The sequence below is a fragment of the Loxodonta africana genome, chromosome 3 (genome assembly GCF_030014295.1).
Source record: "Loxodonta africana isolate mLoxAfr1 chromosome 3, mLoxAfr1.hap2, whole genome shotgun sequence".
NCBI classification, from domain to species: Eukaryota; Metazoa; Chordata; class Mammalia; order Proboscidea; family Elephantidae; genus Loxodonta; species Loxodonta africana.
In genome coordinates, this window is record NC_087344.1 from 19,555,369 (window position 1) to 19,574,079 (window position 18,711).

Genomic DNA, 18,711 nt, shown 5'->3' on the forward strand with positions numbered 1-18,711 from the left:
TTGATAAAACCAAACTTTCTCCTTGCTTCCCTATAATGTCACATCCAACACCTCCCCTATATGGTTGAGTCCTTCAAAGACTACAGTGACCATATTGCCTTTATTCAAGCATATTTAATGTGTGGATTTCATCTGAAATGAATAAGAAACAACAGAAAAGGTGACACAAGGTATAAACAAGAAAGTCAAAGCCATTGCTCGCAGGTAATCAATGAGAAGGAATCAAAGAAAATTAACTCTCAGGGAAACATAATTCGCCTCAGTCTGTAAAACCCATAATTGTGTCTTTGATTATATTACTAGATTCACTCAAAATGCTGATACATATTTTTTAAAAAATGAGGAAAACTAACTGCTAAAGCAAATGCTAAAAAATGTGTGAAAACAAAAGGATTGTAAGGTCCAAGAATAGATGGATATATATACAGAATACAATATTAGCTAAATTTCATTGAGTACTTACTGTATGCCAGGCATTGTGCCTACTGAGTTCCCAACAGTAATTACATTCTTGATCAATGTCACTCCAACTGTAATACTTGGACTATCCACAGTGGAATCACCTATGATCTTGTCAGACATGCACATTCATGGGCCCACCTCACAGTAACCAAAGCCAAACTCATTGCCACTGAGCCAATTCTGACTCACAGCAGCTTTATAGGACAGAGTAGAACTGCACCTATAGAGTTTACAATGAGCATTTGTTGGATTCAAAATCACTACCTTTTGGTTAGCAGGTAAATGCTTAACTACTACACCACCAGGGCTACCAAAATCACTGAGGATGAGCCCAGGAATCTGTGAATTAACAAGTTATCCAGTTCTCATACACATTAACATTGGAGAACAACTGCTGTAGGCGATATGTCAAATCCACTCATAATAATTCCATTCCCCTCACCAGAGAATGGTTTATGAAGGGTTCTGCATGTCCCAATTCAGGCATATCAGCTGTGAAAGGATGTTTTCTGAAAGAGTCATTGGAAAAGTAACCTCTTTATTAAAAAAAAAAAAAAAAAGGCATAGTCAGCTTTCTGGTATACAATGCCTGTAAGTGATGCAGCCATCTGGTGACCTTGAGGGAAACCTGTCCTAGTACACAATCAGTCAAATATCACAAAGCTAGAGAGGAACAAAGTCAGTTTCCATACCTATTTTGCACTACTGTTAGTCACTAGGAGACCCCTGTGACATAGTGTTTAATTGCTACAGATGCTAACCAAGAGGTCGGCAGTTCGAATCCACCAGGTGCTCCTTGGAAACTCTATCTGGGAGTTCTACTCTGTCCTAATGGGTCACTATGAGTCAGAATCAACTCGACCGCAGTGAGTTTTTCTGTGGATTAGTCACTATGGTATAAACCATTGTACCAAAAGAATTGAAAACAAGAACACAGATACTTGTAAACCAATGTTCATTGCAGCATATTCACAACAGCCATAAGGTGGAAACAGGCTAAATGCCCATCAACAGATGAGTGGGTCAGCAAAATGTCATAATACAATGGAGTACTACTTGCCATAAAGAGAAATAGCCCTGATACATTCAACAACATAGCTGAACTTTAAAATATTACGCAGAGTGAAATGTCAGTTACAAAAGGACAAATACTATATGATCCCTTATAAATGAAATACCTGGGATAAGGCAGTGTAGAGAGAACAAAGTTTATTAGTAGTTACCAGGGTCAGCAAGTAAGAAAAAAGAAAGGGAGACTCATTGCTTAGGGACACTGCTAAGGGTGATGGAAAAATTTGAACATGAATACTGGTGATGATTGAACAACATGAAGAAAGTAATTAATGCCACTAAATGGCACATGTAAAAAATATTGAAATGGCAAATGTGTCAGTGTATATATATAGTTACCAAAATAAACATAAATAAATAAATGCTTTAACATGCCTTGCTAATAAGGTAAAAATTATCACAAGAGAGAAGCATGTGTAAGTAAATAAATATACTCATAAGTAAAAATGAATTTGAATTGATAAACATATAAAGTTTTTTATCATCAAAATGAAAAAAAAAAAAAGAACTTGTTAATAAAAGGGTCTAACATTCTCACTCACCCAGTATTCTTTCACTATGACTCCTCTAGAAGTCCAAGCCTAAGGCAGATAAAACAATCATGAAAAAGAAAATAGTCTCCACAGGAGTTTCTTCAAGGCTCCCTTCATGTCCCTGTTCCTCAGGCTGTAGACAAATGGGTCCATCATTGAAGGGACCACAGTGTACATCACTGAGGCTACTGCTGTCTTCTTGAAAGAACAAGTAAGTGCAGAACTAATGTACACCCAAAAGCTGTCCCATAGAATAAGAAAACCACTGACAGGTGAGACCCACAGGTGGAGAAAGCTTTGTAGATTCCACCAGCTGATGGTATTCTCAGAATGGAAGAAACAATTTTAAAGTTAGAAAAAATAATCCCAAGGAGAGAAACACTACCCAGTACACTAGTTAGTAAATATGTCAGGATGTTATTGAGAAGAGTATTGGAGCAGGCAAGTTTGATGACCTGAGCAAGTTCACAGAAGAAGTGAGGGATTTCCCTGTCTGTGCAGAAGGACAGCCTTAGTATCATCAGACTGTGGAGCAGGGCATCCATCAAACTAATAAGCAAGGAGAGCAGAATCAGCAGGCCACAGAGGTGAGAGTTCATGATGACTGTGTACCTCAGTGGTTGGCAGATGGCCACACAGCGGTCATAGGCCATTGCTGCAAGGAGAAAATTTTCCATGCCTGTGAATATCATGAGGAAGCAAACCTGGGTGAGGCAGCCTGTGTAACTGATGGATTTGCTCTGTGTCTGGATGTTCATCAGCATCTTGGGGACAGTGGTGGTGCTGAAACACATGTCAGTGAAGGACAGGTTGGAGAGGAAAAAGTACATGGGGGTGTGGAGGTGGGAGTCTGAGCCGATGGCCAGGATAATGAGTAGGTTCCCCAACACAGTGACGAGGTACATGGTCAGGAATAGTCCGAAGAGGAAGGGCTGCAGTTCTGAATCCTCTGAGAGCCCCAGGAGAAAGAATGCTGCTACACCAGTTTGGTTTTCTGATGTCATGTTGTTGATGAGTCTGATGATGGAAGTGATAGGAAAGAGATCTAAAAGAGGTGCTTATTTCAGAGAAACTCTCGCATCTGTATTGTGAAACGAAGTGAATACTACAAATCTTTCTACTCTCTGTCTCCTACTCCCTCCCCTTCTTTCTATTCCTTCATCTGTCTTTGTCCCATCCTTCCTTCCTCCCTCCTTCTGTTTCCTCTCTTATCCATTATTATATCTCCCCCCAAATTTCCACCTGGATAAAGACCCAAATAGTCTCCTTGATTTTTTTTTTTCTTGTTGTCTTTCTGTGCCTTGAGTCAAATCAGACTCATAGCAACCCTATAAGACAAAGTAGAACTGCCCCCTAGGGTTTCCAGTGAGCAGCTGGTAGATTTGAACTGCTGATCTTTTGTTAAGCAGCCAAACTCTTAGACACTATGACACTAGTGCTCCTTGCTTTAAAAGTCTTCAACTCTCTGACCACATAGGTAGTATTTATGTGTTTATTGAATATCTATTCTTTATCCACATTGTGCCAAGTAATAGGAATAAAAGAGAAAATATACATGGCTTTTTCCTTGGGAATTTTCCCAAGCCTTTGAACTAGCAGAAAAACAAACTCTACATCCGTGTTTTAGAACAATGGTTCTCAAACTGCTTTTTGTCAGAATCAGTTAAAGGACTTGTTGAGCCCCCACACTCAGACTATGGGCTTCAGAATTTGGGGTCCACGGCTCTAAAATTTTTCTTTCTAACAAATTCTCAAATGCTATTGCTGATGGCCTGGGACTATACTTTGAGGTCTACTCTTCTAGAATGTCAACCATTGTGGTTGATGTACAATCAACTCATCTGCAGGGAGGAAAAGATGTGGTGCACTTCATGAGGAGATGGGGACCTGGCTCACCAGGCTCTGCAGAGGGACTTGGGGAGGAGTTCAAGCCCTCGACTCAATCAAGCTTCTTCATTTTCATTTTTTCCTCAAAATTTGTCCTTTCAATTTTCTATTTCCATTGGAATGTCCCATCATTTAGGTTCTTATCCCTTGTTGTTATTGTTCTAATTAATAGTTGTATTATCAGAATTGATAATAATAAATGTCAAAATTGTCAAAAACTGCTGCCATTACCACTACTAACACTTACTGAGCCCTGGCTATTCCAAGCCATTTTTAGGATTTGCTACAGATTCCATCACTTGCCTCTTGAAAAGTTCCAACTGAATTGAAACCCAGTTGCTTTCCATGGTATTCAAAGTCACCTAAACTCTGACCACGTAGGTAGTGACAGCATCAAAACAAGACCCACAGTCAGGACCTGAGGTCAGGATAGAGTGAGCTACGTGAAATTTCATGCTATTATACGATTATGGCAATGAGACTCTTCTCTTCCAATTATTCGAAGATGGAAACATTATTCCCATAAATGATATATACCCATTGCCATCTAGGCGATTCCAACTCATAGCATCCCTACAGAACAGAGTTACACTGCTGTATAGAGTTATCAAGGCTGAAATCTTTGCAAAAACAGACTGCCACATCATTCCCTGATGGAGAAGCTGGCGGATTGGAACCACCAACCTTTCAGTTAGCAACAGAGCTCTTAATCACTGCACCACAAGGGCACCAAGGTGATATGCGGGACATCTTTTTTTTCCCCATAACAGAAGAATGGGGGGAAAAAGAAAATACGTGGTCTTCAAAAACTGGTGAAGAAAAAAGCGCAACAATTTGTTAGTGTGTCCTAAGCAGAATCCGGATATCTTTGCTTTTTAACACTTTAAAGAGGTCTTTGGCAGCAGATTTCCTCAATGCAATATGCCATCTGATTTCCTGCCTGCTGCTTCCGTGGGTGTTGATTGTAGACCTCAGTAAAATGAAATCCTTGACAACTTCAATATTTTCTCCCTTTATCATGGTGTTGCTTAATGTCTGAGTTGTGAGAATTTCCGTTTTCTTTATATTTAGGTGTAATCCATGGTGATGAAGGCTGTAATCTTTGATCTTTATCTGCAAATGCTTCAAGCTCTTTTAATTTTCAGGAAGCAAGCCTGTGTCATCTGCACATTGCAGGTTGTTAATGAATCTTCCTCCAGTCCTGATACCCTGTTCTTCTTCATAAAGTCCAGCCTCTAAGATTATCGCCACAGCATACAGGTGGAACCAGCATGGTGAAAAGATAAAACCCTGACACACACTATTCCTGATTTGAAACCATGCTGTGTTCCCTTGTTCTGTTTGAACAACTGCCTCTCAGCCTATGTACAGGCTCTGCATGAGCACACTTGCGTGTTCTGGAATTCTGGTCTGTCTCAATGTTATCCATAATTTGTTATGATACACAATTGAATGTCTTTGCATAATAAATAAAACACAGGTAAACATCTCTCTGGTATTCTCTGTTTTTAGCCAATATCCATCTGACATCTGCAATGATATCTCTCATATCACATCCTCTCCTTTGTTCCACATCCTCTTCTGAATTATCTTCAGCAAAATTTTACTTACTTGTGATATTAATGAAATTGTTCAACGATTTCTGTATTCCATTGAATCACCTTTCTTTGCGATGAGCACAAATATGGATCTCTTCCAGTCAGTTGTCCAGGTAGCTGTCTTCCAAATTTCTTGGCATAGACAAGCAACCACTTTAAGCATTAAATCTGTTAGTTGAAATATCTCAATTGGTATTCCATCAATTTCTGAAGACTTGTTTTTCACCAGTGATTTCCGTGCAGCCTGGACTTCTTCCTTCAGTAGAAATGGTTGTCATCATATGCTACCTCCTGAAATGGTTGAGCATTGATCTTTTTTTTTTTTTTTTTTTTTGGTGTAGTAACTCTGTGTATTCCTTCCATCTTCTTTTGATACTTCTTGTATTGTTCAATATTTTGCCCATAGAATTCTTCAGAACTGCAACTCAAGATTTGAATTCTTTCTTCAGTTCTTTCAGCTTGAAAAATGCCAAGCATGTTCTTCCCTTTTGGTTTTATATTTCCAGGTCTTTGCACATTTCATTATAATACTTTGTCTTCTCGAGCTAACCTTTGAAGTCTTCTGTTTAGCTCTTTTACTTCCACATTTCTTCCATTTGCTTTAGCTACTCTGTGTTCAAGGGCAAGATTCAGAGTCTCTTCTGACATCCATTTTGATCTTTTATTTCTTTTCTGTCTTTTTAATGGCCCTGTGCTTTTGTAATGTATGATGTCTTTGATGTCATCCACAACTCGTCTGGTCTTCAGTCACTGGTGCTTAAAGTCAAAAATGAAAGATGTCACTTTGAGGATCAAGATGCGCCTGATTCAAACTATGGTATTTTCAACGGTCTCATACACATGGGAAATATTGACAAAAAATAAGAAGATTAAAGAAGAATTGATGCATTTGAATTATGGTGTTGGCAAAGAATATTTACAATACCTTGGACTTACAAAAGAACGAACAAATCTGTCTTGGAGGGAGCAGAGCCAGAATGGTCCTTAGAAGCAAGGTATGTGAGAATTTGTCTCAGGTCCATTGAACATGTTATCTCCAGTCTCTGGAGAAGAACATGATGCTTGGTAATGTAGAGAGTCAGCAAAAACTAGGAAGACTGTCAACAAGATGGATTAACACAGTGGCTATAACAATGGGCTTAAGTATAACAAGGATCATGAGGATGGTACAGGACCAGGCAGTGTTTTGTTCTGTTATACATAGGGTCACTATGAGTCAGAGCTGACTCGCTAGTACCTAACAACAACAACAACAATCAGAATTGAGAATAAGAAAGACATACTCTATCAACACAACCATCTAGGCTTCTTACAGAAGGTCTCAATGGTAGTCGAAAAAGAAGAAAGTTTGCCAAGTCACCTTAAAGGAGAAGAAAGACACTGAGCAAAGTATAAGAGGACACATTAAATACTTATATAGTTGTAGGGCTTAAAAAATTTAATCAATACAAGTTGCTTAGCAAGGAGCCTGGCATCTGGTGAGTGTGAAGTACTATTTAAGACTATCATGATAATTGAATACAATAACAGAACTTATTTTTAGTAATTCCTTACCTTCTCAAATGCAGCAATGTATGAAATAAACACATATACACTCTTTTCTGTTTAGCTGCCACTCCCATGTTTACATGTAAATCAGTGGAAAAAGAAACCACAGAATTTCAAATTTCAAATGGAATAATTAGTTTCTTGTTAATAGATTTTTACTTCTAAATTTATTTTCCTCTTCCTTTCCTCTCTTTTCAGATAGCGTATTGTGATCTGTCATTCTCTTCCAGTTTATGCCAGAGGATTGGAATAATCCCTCACTGCTCAGTAGCTTCGTTCATCCCCTCTTCCTTTTGTGTTTTGACTCATAGTCTCCATAGTATAAGTAGCAGGTGTTAGGAAAAGAAATAGTGAAAATCGATCATGGAATTTTGGCTCTTCTTTCCTTCTGTTTCTGGCTGGGCCACATCAAACCTGGGGTAGGAAACATGGGCACTGGCTCTTATGAGAATCCTGAGGTTGTGTACCAAGTTAAACTCTTAGTACACTTCCATTTCTGATGTTAAAATGAGCCTCCTGAAAATACCTGGATCCCTAAAACCAGGTAAGAGTTGATTGACTACAACCTCGATGCATTTTCCCATTTTTCTGATGAACCAATGCTTTAGAAAAAGTCATGAAAGTGCCTATTTCTAGGGTGAACAACTCATTAGGAATCTTATATTTTTCTCTTAATTGTACAAGGCGAACAAACTCTGTCCCCTCAACACAAATATCCAGGCAGCTTGACAGGAGGGTCTGACCTTAAGCATGGGGTCCTGACAACAAGCAACCTTAATAGCATCAATTAATTGGTGTAATATTTGGACTCTGACAGACCCGACTTTCATCCAGTCTCTAGCACTTGCTTTATCAACAAGAATATTTCTAGAACTCTTTGAGAATCTTCCATTACCTCATTGTATAGTGGGAACCATCACAAAACCTTACAGGAATTTTACAAGGATGAAAAATGAACAGATAAAACCCTCAAACAAGATGTTCAGCATATGACACCCTCTCAGTATTTCCTGTTGTGTTTTGTTCTGCATGGGCACAACCTGATGGTTCATTACAGAAGTGAGTAATTGGTGCACCAAAATAAAAGAAGTATAAAGAGAGAAAAAACATCCCTAGCAAGATAACTACAAATTTTAGGGAGGAATAGATATGCTAAAACTCTCCTGGGACTCTTCCTTATGTAAAAAAGCATGGGAAAGAAAGAATCCAAGTGAATATGAATGATATCAGTGTTCATTTCTAATGATATAAAACGTATAGAAATTAAAATGAATAAAGTACACCTAGATGTATCAACACAAAGAATGAAAACCCAAAAGAGAAAAGTACCACATCTATAGTAAGGAAAAATTTAAATAAGTTTTAAAATTACATAGATATAAATTTACACTTTTTATTCTGAAACATTTCAAGGATCTGAGCAGTACAGAGAAAAACAATAAATGCCTAGTTTTTCACCACACTCCACCATCAAATTAAAACCAAGTCACTGTATAATTTCTGTAGAAATTATTGAATGGGAACCTGAACCACCATGTAAATCTTCAGCAAAAACACAATAACATATTATTTAAAAAAATATGTTCCCACGCTTTCATTGTTTTCTTTAATAAAATAATGTGTACTTACTTGAAATACTCCTTTATTTTTCACATTCTCAATATTTTTCCCTCTTTCAGGAAAACTAACATAGAATTTGCATGTGTTAATCTCCTGTGTTTCCAATACATCTATTATGATTCTATCCATAATTAATATTTTAGTTTTGCTTTGATACTTTTATATACAGTAATTGCTTCTTAAAATGATACATTTAATGATTTATCAGTCTTGGTATACTTTGTTTTGGTTCATTAACTCCAGCTACCTTAAGATATTCCATTTTTGTTTACATCACAATTTATCCTTTCTGTAGCTGATGGACATTTTTATTGTGGTACACACACACACACACACAGTTTAAAATGCACCGGAGACCAACAAAATTCAAGACCATGGTTGTCTTTTAGGAAGGGAAGAAGAGAAATGAAAGGAAATATAAAGGATGTGTCTTACTCATGTACATTATTTTGTTACTTTTAAAAAAGAACTTTAATGGCAAAATGTCAGCATCTTTTAATTCTGGAAACATTGATACATGGGTGTTTGCCCTATTACTCTGTGCTCTGCTACATTTAAAATATTTAAGAGAACACTGGTTCACTTGGGATGTAGCTAGTGTAGGCTCCCTGGTTCTCCGTCTACTTTCTGAGTCCTCATATCATGGTAATCAGGTCAAGACCAAAGATCCCCCCTACTAAAGTGTGTCAAGGCCAAGGAACTGAAAGATATGGAGAAGCTGACCATATGCCCCAGTCCCCTGCCAAATAAATAAGAGAATATTTTAGAGAATTCTAAAACATTCATAAAATTTGAGCAAGGACAGTTTTGTTTTGAGGATGAAAAAAAAAAAATCTCTCCAACTTCAGGGTCAGAGTAGGTGATTAGGAGACTGAGAGCTGCTGAAGTACTTATGCAAAAGTACAAGGAATTATGTCAAGGAGATGATGAACAATTAGGCAGGGACCTCACAGATGATCCCATCTGGCTCCTCTTCTACCTGTGCTTAACTCACTGCTGCCCCAAATAGGCTCATAGACAACCACATCTCCCTATTTGCAAAAGATAAACTAGAGGATACCAGATTACCTGGGTGTCGTCACTAAGGAATGACATTCAGTTCTCCCCTGAAGGTTGAAGGATAAAAATGGAAGCTCTGTATTGAGGGAGCACAGAAGACAGGGGAAGGACCAGGTAGGATCCTGTGGAAAGTGATGGCCCCTGGGAGGAGGTCCAGGTGTGCTGCCTACTGACCTGGGCCAGCAGTTGAGTGGGTGGTCACAGGCAGACTATTTATAGTCTCTGTGGCCCTTTGAGGGTTCAATATCCAAAGCTCCTCATTAGTCAAACTTGTTTGCAAATCCTTATGGAGCAAGTCTAAAAGGAGCAAGAGCATCACTTTGGCTGACTCCTTCATTCTGAGAGGCCAGAACTATGCGTTGGTATGCATCACTTCCTCTTCCCTCCATCTCCTTCTTCTCACATCCATCTCAAATACCTCACACACATGGACACACCTCCATTTGTAACTGATGCTTGTCTTGTTCCATTATGTACATTGAAAGTAATCGCTGTGGTAACTACAACATCGGGAAGACTGACACCACATTTAGGCTAAAAAATATAGTGTATTCATATAGTGATATGAATTCCTAATAGAAATACAAGTGATAATATATCAAATGTATCCTAAAAATGCAAATACTAACAACTATTTCTGTATATATTGCTCATTGAAGTTTTGTCTGGTTTCTACATATTATATTCAGCATTTTCTAAAATACTTTCAGGAATCAATACGGACTGAACATGTAATGGATATTTTATTCCCTTTTTTAAAGTTTTACTACCAACTTTTCCCAATGTCAAAGTAGTAGCTGCAATATACGTTTGTTTTCCACGGTGGGTTGAGATTAGCACATTTTCTTATCGATAATGTTGAAGTAGATTACAGACGATCAGATAACCAGTCACTGTCATACAATGTAACTTGGTGATTGTAAACTAACAGTTGTTTGGGGTGTGTTCCTTAAGACAGCAAACTTATTTTTTTCTGACTGGTATGCTACCATAATTAAGACCAGCAATTCTGATACAGGGATAGATAAAGCAGGTCTCTTGGTTTGAAAATAGAGCCCTCTCAAAAAGATCAACACATAAATGGAGAGTTAATGTATGAAGTGGTGTTACAGAAAATGGATCCATTATTTAATAAAAACAAAGAGCTCACTAGAAATACCATAAACATATACTTCCCAAAAGAGCTCTCAATCTCATAATATATATTAGCATGTGAAAGATCTCTCAATCTCATAATAAATATCATTATGTAACAATAGTTTTTTGAATAGTTATGGTGAAAGAATACAACCCTGGTGCACACCTTTCCTGACTTTAAACCAATCAGTATCCCCTTGTTCTGTTCGAACAACTGCCTCTTGATCTATGTAAAGATTCCTCATGAGGACTATTAGGTGTTCTGGGATTCCCATTCTTTGCAATGTTATCCATAGTTTGTTATGATCCACACACTCGAATGCCTTTGCGTAGTCCGTAAAACACAGGTAAACATCCTTCTGGTATTCTCTGCTTTCAGCCAGGATCCATCTGACATCAGCAATGATATCCCTGGTTCCACGTCCTCTTCTGAAACTGGCCTGAATTTCTGGCAGTTCCCTGTGCATATACTACTGCAACCATTTTTGAATGATCTTCAGCAAAATTTTGCTTGTGTTTGATACTAATGATATTGTTCTATAATTTCCACATTTGTTGGATCATCTTTCTTGGCAATAGGCATAAATATAGATCTCTTCCAGTCAGAATGGGGCATCAGGATTGGAGGAAGACTCATTAACAACCTGCGTTATGCAGATGACACAATCTTGCTTGCTGAAAGTGAAGAGGACTTGAAGCACTTACTAATGAAGATCAAAGACCACAGCCTTCAGTATGGATTGAACCTCAACAGAAAGAAAACAAAAATCCTCACAACTGGACCAATGAGTAACATCACGATAAACAGAGAAAAGATTGACGTTGCCAAGGATTTCATTTTACCTGGATCCACAATCAACACCCATGGAAGCAGCAGTCAAGAAATCAAAAGATGCATTGCATTGGGCAAATGTGCCACAAAGGACCTCTTTAAAGTGTTGAAGAGCAAAGATGTCACCTTGAAGACTAAGGTGTGCCTGACCCAAGCCATAGTATTTTCAATCACATCATATGCATGTGAAAGCTGGACAATGAATAAGGAAGACCAAAGAAGAATTGATGGCTTTGAATTGTGGCATTGATGAAGAATATTGAATATACCGTGGACTGCCAGAAGAACGAATAAATCTGTCTTGGAAGAAGTACAACCAGAATGCTCCTTAGAAGCAAGGATGGCGAGACTGCATCTTACATACTTTGGACATGTTGTCAGAAGGGATCATGCTCTGGAGAAGGACATCATGCTTGGCAAAGTACAGGGACAGTGGAAAAGAGGAAGACCCTCAACTAAGTGGATTGACACAGTGGCTGCGACAATGGGCTCGAGCATAACAGCGATTTTGAGGATGGTTCAGGACTGGGCAGTGTTTCGTTCTGTTGTGCATAGGGTCACTATGAGTCGGAACCAACTCAACGGCACCTAACAACAACAACAATAGTTTATACCCACTAAATCTTCACAATAAATGAAAATATTTTGGTGAAGATGCGAAACAGCAGAGACTTCTAATGGGAGTTTAAATTGATTCAATCACTTAGGAAAACTCTTTGAAACTACAGGGAGGTGAAGAGACCCTTCTCCATACCCAAAAACATCATCCCAAATATAAAACTCTTGCTAATTTGCACCAGGGACGTGTACAAAAATACTCAAACAACTTCATTCACAATAGCAAAAAACTATCTCAAAACAGTCTCAGTGACATCAGAGAAGAGGCTTTTTTTTCTTTAATTTTCCATGCTTAATATAAAAGTATACAGCATTGAAAATAAATGAATTAGTGCTACACCCAACAATAGGATTGAACTTGAGAAGCACAATGGTGAGAAAAACAATCAAGACCCCAAATTTATCCGTTAAGATTAAACTTTCAATTTGTTCCCTAAGAGGCACGTTTTTTAATAAGTCATCTAGGGATTCATACAGCAGTGATATAAAGATTCTATTGAATACCTTGAAAATGACAGATCGCAAAGCAAAAAAAAAAAAAAAAAAAACCTGATAGAAATTTCATAGAATATAACCTAATAGAAAAACATCAATATATATATATAAATACAGAATTACTGGTAATAGTTGTCATTGGGAATGGGGAGGGTGATGTGATTAGATGACTCCTCAAGTGGAATCTATGGTGATAGTAATGTTTTTGTCTTAGTCTAGCGATGGGTAAAAAGTAAAGTATTATAATGACATGTGCAAAGACCCGGAGATGGAAAACCAAAAGGGAAGAACACACTTGGGGTTTCTCAAGCTGAAAGAACTGAAGAAAAAATTCAAGCCTCAAGTTCCAATAGTGAAGGATTCTATGGGGAAAATATTAAATGACACAGTAAGCATCAAAACAAGATGGAAGGGATACACAGAGTGATTATACCAAAAAGAATTATTCGATATTCAACCATTTCAAGAGGTGGCATATGATCAGGAACTGATGGTACTGAAGAAAGAAGTCCAAGCTGCTCTGAAAGCATTGGCGAAAAACAAGGCTCCAGGAATTGATGGAATATCAGTTGAGATGTTTCAACAAGCAGATGCAGCGCTGGAGGTGCTCGCTCGTCTATGCCAAGAAATATGGAAGACAGCTTCCTGGCCAACTGACTGGAAGAGATCCATATTTATGCCTATTCCCAAGAATGTTGATTCAACCAAATGTGGAAATTATAGAACAATATCATTAATAATATGTGTGTATCATAACATATTATGGATAACATTGCAAAGAATGGGAATCCCAGAACACTTAATTGTGCTCATGAGGAACCTTTACATAGATCAAGAGGCAGTTGTTCAGACAGAACAAGGGGATACTGATTGGCTTAAAGTCAGGAAAGGTGTGCACCAGGGTTGTATTCTTTCACCATACCTACTCAATCTGTATGCTGAGCAAATAATCCGAGAAGCTGGACTATATGAAGAAGAACGTGGCATCAGGATTGGAGGAAGAGTCATTAACAACCTGCATTATGCAGATGACACAACCTTGCTTGCTGAAAGTGAAGAGGGCTTGAAGCACTTACTAATGAAAATCAAAGACCACAGCCTTCCGTATGGATTGAACCTCAACAGAAAGAAAACAAAAATCCTCACAACTGGACCAGTGAGCAATATCATGATAAACAGAGAAAAGATTGAAGTTGTCAAGGATTTCATTTTACTTGGATCCACAATCAACACCCATGGAAGCAGCAGTCAAGAAATCAAAAGATGCATTGCATTGGGCAAATCTGCCACAAAGGATCTCTTTAAAGTGTTGAAGAGCAAAGATGTCACCTTGAAGACTAAGGTGTGCCTGACCCAAGCCATAGTATTTTCAATCACATCATATGCATGTGAAAGCTGGACAATGAATAAGGAAGACCGAAGAAGAATTGATGCCTTTGAATTGCATTGGCGAAGAATATTGAATACCCGGTGGACTGCCAAAAGAATGAATAAATCTGTCTTAGAAGAAGAACAGCCAAAATGCTCCTTAGAGGCAAGGATGGCGAGACTGTGTCTTATATACTTTGGACATGTTGTCAGGACGGATCAGTCCCTGGAGAAGGGCATCATGCTTGGCAGAGTACACAGTCAGAGGAAATGAAGAAGACCCTCAATGAGGTGGATTTACACAGTGGCTGCAACAATGAGCTCAAGCATAACAATGATTATAAGGATGGCTCAGAACCGGACAGTATTTCGTTCTGTTGTGCATAGGGTCGCTATGAGTTGGAATCAACTCAATGGCACCCAGCAACAACAACAATAAACTTAGATTTAAGCAAAAGGAATCCCTACCCTGGCCCCACTCTAGAAGCTCTGCATATTTCATAAAGATTCAAAAAAATAGATTTATTAAAGAATACATGAGCCTTGAGCACTTCCAACACTTATAATCTTGTATGACTCATAACCTTGAACTTCCACTCTTGAGATTTACAATACCATGCAGCACCCCAGCAAGAATATTTCATCATTTTTGGCCTAAATCATTGAGACAAAGGTGAGTACATCCAAATTCCATGAAGCTCTATGGGTTGTGATGCTGATGACATCGGTGAGAGATTAAGCTCCAGAAAGCAGGTAGAATTTGAATGGAGGAAGTACTTAATCAGAAAAACACAAATTAGCTAATTTATCAAATCCTTCTTCTCAGATAGCATTAATGTTTAGTTTTTATGAAGTTTCTTTTCTCAGTAGTGTTGTGTATTCTCTTCATGTTCCAAAAGGTATTGCAGTGGTAATCACAGCAAACTCAATATTTGCAACTGTTACACATTTTGCAATTCATTTTTAAATTTATATTTCAACATAAAATATATATATTAAATTATATTTATATTACAATTTATATTACTTTTAAATCTGTACCTATAAAGGATGTAATATATATGAAACATGATACTATGTTTACATTAAGAATCTATACAGTGCTTTAAAAAAGGTGTATGATAAAAGTAAAAGTGTTTATAATTTTTTTCTGCAATAAAACCATATATAACCTGTTGTAGGGTAAAAAGTCACAAAGTTTAATAAAGCAAAATGAAAATTTTATTTAGCATATATTCAAAAAGGCAAGAGCGGGAAGTGGACAAGCATGCTGCCAGAGCTCATGTCTACCCAGATCCAAGGAAATATTGCAGAATAGGAAAGAAGGGAAAACAAACAAGCATGTTGCTAGACTCATGTCTGTCTGAGTCCAAGGAAATATTACAGAATAGGCAAAAATGGGAAAACGGGGAAGCATGCTCCTAGAGCTATGTCTGCCAGAGTCCAAGGAACATTACAGAGTCATCAGTATATATTAACATTACAAATGGGCAAAACCATTAAAAAACCTTCATCTTTTCAGAAATTAGCTAGAAAATGTGATCTACAATCATTGGTACAGGTTTCACTAATGACAGTCAGAGGGTCTTCATTGGTCCAACCAATTTTCTATTCACTAAATGCTAATAGAAAAAAAGAAGAGTGGAAAGTCTTTTGTGTTCTGTTTGATTGGTTTATGTGAAAGGATCCCTAAAAGATAATTTCCAACGTTGTCTTAACTATTGTCTTTATAACTCAGGGCCCAGTTGATGTGTCCTTGTGAGTCCTTGTGTGTCCAGGTCCAGCTGGGTCATATTCTGCATGCTCAAGAAAAGGGAATAATGATTCCAATAGTATTTCCTAAATGGATTCCATTACAATGTTTGCATGTAATATCCACATTTCATAGCTAATTTCTGGGTCACAATATGGGTTTAAAACTTCTTATTGGTAATTTCAAATACTGCTCTCTGAGCAGAAAGTTTCCTCTGAATAGATTCTAATTTTTTAACAACTGTCATGGATTCAATTGTGTCCCCCCAAAAATGTGTGTATCAATTTAGACGGGCCATGATTCCTGGTATTATATGATTGTCCACAGTTTTGACATCTGATGTGATTTTCTTATGCGTTGTAAATCCTGCCTCTATGATGTTAATGAGGCAGGATGGGTGGCAGTTGTGTTGATGAGGCAGAACTCAAATCTACGGATCGGATCGTGTCTTGACCATGTTTCTTTTGGGATATAAAACAGAGAAGCAAGCAGAGACACAGGGGGACCTCAAATCACCAAGAAAGCAGTGGCTGGAGCACAGTGCGTCCTTTGGAATCAGGGTTCCTGTGAGGAGAAGCTCCTAGTCCAGGGGAAGACCTGGTGAGAAGGGCCTTCCTCCAGAGCCCACAGAGAGAGAAAGACTTCCGCTGGTCGCTTAGAGACCAAAGTTTATTACTGCTTATCAGGGTCAGTGAGTAAGAAAAAAGAAAGGGAGACTCATTGCTTAGGGACATTGGCTAAGAGTGATGGAAAATTTTGAACATGAATAGTGGTGAAGAATGAACAACATGAAGAAAGTAATTAAAATCACTAAATGGCACATGTAAAAAATGTTGAAATGACAAATGTTTCATTACATATATAGTTACCAAAATAAACATAAATAAATAAATGCTTGAACATGGCTTGCTAATAAGGTAAAAATTGTCACAAGACAGAAGCATGTATAAATAAATAAATATACTCGTAAGTAAAAATGCATTTAAATTGATAAACATATAAAGCTTTTTATCATCAAAATGTAAAAAACAAAAAGACTCTTGATACCACAAAAATGTAACATTCTGATTCCCCCAGTACAATTTCACTATGACTCATCTAGAAGCCCAAGGCTAAGGCACATAATACAATCATGAAAAAGATGTTCTCCACAGGAGATTCTTCAAGGCTCCCTTCATGTCCCTGTTCCTCAGGCTGTAGATAAATGGGTTCATCATTGGAGGGACCACAGTGTACATCACTGAGGCTACTGCTGTCTTCTTGAAAGAATAAGTAAGTGCAGAACTAATGTACACCCAAAAGCTGTCCCATAGAATAAGAGAACCACTGACAGGTGAGAACCACAGGTGGAGAAAGCTTTATACATTCCACCAGCTGATGGTATTCTCAGAGTGGAAGAAACAATTTCAATGTAAGAGAAAATAATCCCAAGGAGAGGAACACCACCCAGTATACTACTTAGTAAATATGTCAGGATGTTATTGACAAGAGTATTGGAGCAGGCAAGTTTGATGACCTGAGCAAGCTCACAGAAGAAGTGAGGGATTTCCCTGTCTGTGCAGAAGGACAGCCTTAGTATCATCAGACTGTGGAGCAGGGCATCCATCAAACTAATGAACAAGGAGAGTAGAATCAGCAGGCCACAGAGGTGAGAGTTCATGATGACTGTGTACCTCAGTGGTTGGCAGATGGCCACATAGCAGTCATAGGCCATTGCTGCAAGGAGAAAATTTTCCATGCCTGTGAATATCATGAGGAAGCAAACCTGGGTGAGGCAGCCTGTGTAACTGATGGATTTGCTCTGTGTCTGGATGTTCATCAGCATCTTGGGGACCGTGGTGGTGCTGAAACACATGTCAGTGAAGGACAGGTTGGAGAGGAAAAAGTACATGGGTGTGTGGAGATGGGAGTCTGAGCTGATGGCCAGGATAATGAGTAGGTTCCCCAACACAGTGACGAGGTACATGGTCAGGAATAGTCCAAAGAGGAAGGGCTGCAGTTCTGAATCCTCTGAGAGCCCCAGGAGGAAGAATGCTGCTATACCAGTTTGGTTTTCTGATGTCATGTTGTTGATGAGTCTGATGATGGAAGTGATAGGAAAGAGATCTACAAAGATTGCTTATTTTAGAGAAATTCTCACATTTGTATTGTGAAATGAAGTGAACACTACAAATATTTTTTCTTTCTGTCTCCTTCCCTCTCCCACTCTTTCCTTTCATCTGTCTCTGTCCCATCCTCTCTACCTTCCTCCCTCCTTCTGTTTTCTATCACATCTGTTATCATATCACCAAAAAATTTTCCATCTGAATAAAGACCCAAGTGGTCTCCTTGATTTTGTTCTTGTTGTGTGCTTTGAGTGATATCAGTCTAATAACAGCCTTACAGGACAGAGTAGAACTGGCCCCTAGGGTTTTTCAAAAAGGAGCTGGTGGATTTCAGCTGCTGGCCTTTTAGTTAGCAGCCAAGCTCTTAAACACTATGCTACCAGGGCTTTTTGCTTTAAAAGTCTTCAAGTCTCTGACCACATAGGTAATATCTGTGTGTTTATTGAATTCTGTTTATCAACATTGTGCCCAGTAATAGGAATGAAATAGAAAAAAAGTACATGGTTTTTACCTTTGGAATTTTCCAAAGGCTTCAAACTAGCAGAAAAACAAATTCTACATCTGTGTTTTAGAGCAATGGTTCTCAAACTGCTTTTCATCAGAATTAGCTGAAGGGCTTTTTGAG

At 38.2% G+C, this 18,711-nt stretch overlaps 2 pseudogenes; both read right to left on the reverse strand.

Moving 5' to 3' along the window:
- Positions 1-819: 819 nt before the first annotated feature.
- LOC100656761 (putative gustatory receptor clone PTE03) lies at positions 820-3,304 on the reverse strand (annotated as a pseudogene).
- A 10,554-nt stretch (positions 3,305-13,858) lies between these two features.
- LOC135230641 (olfactory receptor 7G2-like) lies at positions 13,859-18,398 on the reverse strand (annotated as a pseudogene).
- Positions 18,399-18,711: the final 313 nt, after the last annotated feature.